This window comes from Bison bison, unplaced genomic scaffold (assembly GCF_000754665.1).
Source record: "Bison bison bison isolate TAMUID 2011002044 unplaced genomic scaffold, Bison_UMD1.0 scf7180017864440, whole genome shotgun sequence".
Classification (NCBI taxonomy): domain Eukaryota; kingdom Metazoa; phylum Chordata; class Mammalia; order Artiodactyla; family Bovidae; genus Bison; species Bison bison.
In genome coordinates this window covers 886266-887028 of record NW_011495002.1, presented here as the reverse complement: position 1 = coordinate 887028, position 763 = coordinate 886266, and the positions used below count along the sequence as shown (strand labels likewise).

General features: G+C 57.1%; 1 protein-coding gene across 1 annotated transcript in view; it reads right to left on the bottom strand.

The window, feature by feature from the left end:
- TRIO (trio Rho guanine nucleotide exchange factor) overlaps positions 1-763 on the bottom strand; it is a 359748-nt gene that overhangs the window by 114812 nt on the left and 244173 nt on the right. The window lies entirely within an intron of this gene.

The following is a 763-nucleotide window of genomic DNA, read 5'->3' as shown; positions in this document are numbered from 1 at the left end:
TTTGTCCCGGTGCCCGCTCAAGCCAGCCTGCATCTCCCAGCATCCTGTGGGCCGGGGCAGCCACAGCCACGCCCACCTATGCCCGGGGCCGCAAGTGTCTGCCCTGAGCGCTGGCCCCCTCCCCTGCGGCCTGCCAGATGGGAGTTTTGAACAGGGCCTTGACACACCCTGCACACCTGGCCACCCAGAACAACACCCGAGGAGTGGAGAGAGAGATCGGCCAGAGAGAGCCAGAGGCCCAGTGACCCCATGAGGGCTGCCCGCCTGCTCAGGATTTTACATCAGAGGAAGAAAGGTGTTCTGGCTTGGCCCCTGATTCTGAGGGGACGGGGTGTCTCTGCAACAATCGGGAGTGCCTCTGCCGTCACCAGTAAAACGGTTCAATGCAGCCGACGGTGACGACACAGGCCAGCACAAGCTTTGGGGCAGGAGTACTGCTTAAAATAACTCTCGAGTAACCTGACAATAAGAGTTAAGCTATTACAAAGAAAGAGCTTTCTTAGACAGAAGCAGTCAGGGAAATTATGCTCATGATGATAATGTTTAATTAAGCATATTTATCCGATTCTCTCTTTACCACGCTGCACATCTGGCTCGGCTGCATGGGCAGGGAGGTGGTACCTGCTTCTGCAAGGCTCCAGCAAGTGATGCAGTGGATGGAGAGATGGGGAGGACATGAGCCCCGGGGGGACCATGCAATCCTGGGGGGGTGGGTCTACCTATCCTTCCACCTGTCCATCTACCACGGAGACCGGGTGCTCCT